We start from the raw sequence: 538 nt of genomic DNA, 5'->3' as shown, positions 1-538 counted from the left end.
AAGCTTTAGACACATTTAGTGCTGCACTTTCTCACACAGATTGGTCTGATGACATAAACTGTACATGTCCTAACAACTCCTATAATCTATTTTACAACAACTTCAAAACAAATTATGATAATTGCTTCCCTAAGAAAACAATTAAAGCTAGTAACAAAAATAATCGCAGTCCACACATTATTCCAGCATTAAAGAAGAGCATTAGAGAAAAACATAGACTTGAAAAACTAGCATATAAATGGCCTTTAACTTTTCGAGAGCAATATAGGACTTTCAGAAATAGACTAACATCACTTTTAAAAGAAGCAAAGAAAAAGTATCACCAAGACCAACTATTAGCTAGCCAAGGCAACCCTAAGTCTCACTGGAAGTCAATAAATAACTTATTAGGTAGATCTACAGATGGTAAAAACAGTGAAATTGAGCTACGATCAATTTGTTACAACATTCCAGATAAATTTAATGAACATTTTTTGAAAGCAAGTCAGCAAGCAGCAGAAACTGTAGGTAATGAATTTTTAAATTATTTACACAACTC

The sequence above is a fragment of the Eriocheir sinensis genome, unplaced genomic scaffold, assembly GCF_024679095.1.
Source record: "Eriocheir sinensis breed Jianghai 21 unplaced genomic scaffold, ASM2467909v1 Scaffold1069, whole genome shotgun sequence".
Lineage (NCBI taxonomy): Eukaryota > Metazoa > Arthropoda > Malacostraca > Decapoda > Varunidae > Eriocheir > Eriocheir sinensis.
Note: the sequence above shows the minus strand (reverse complement) of the source record.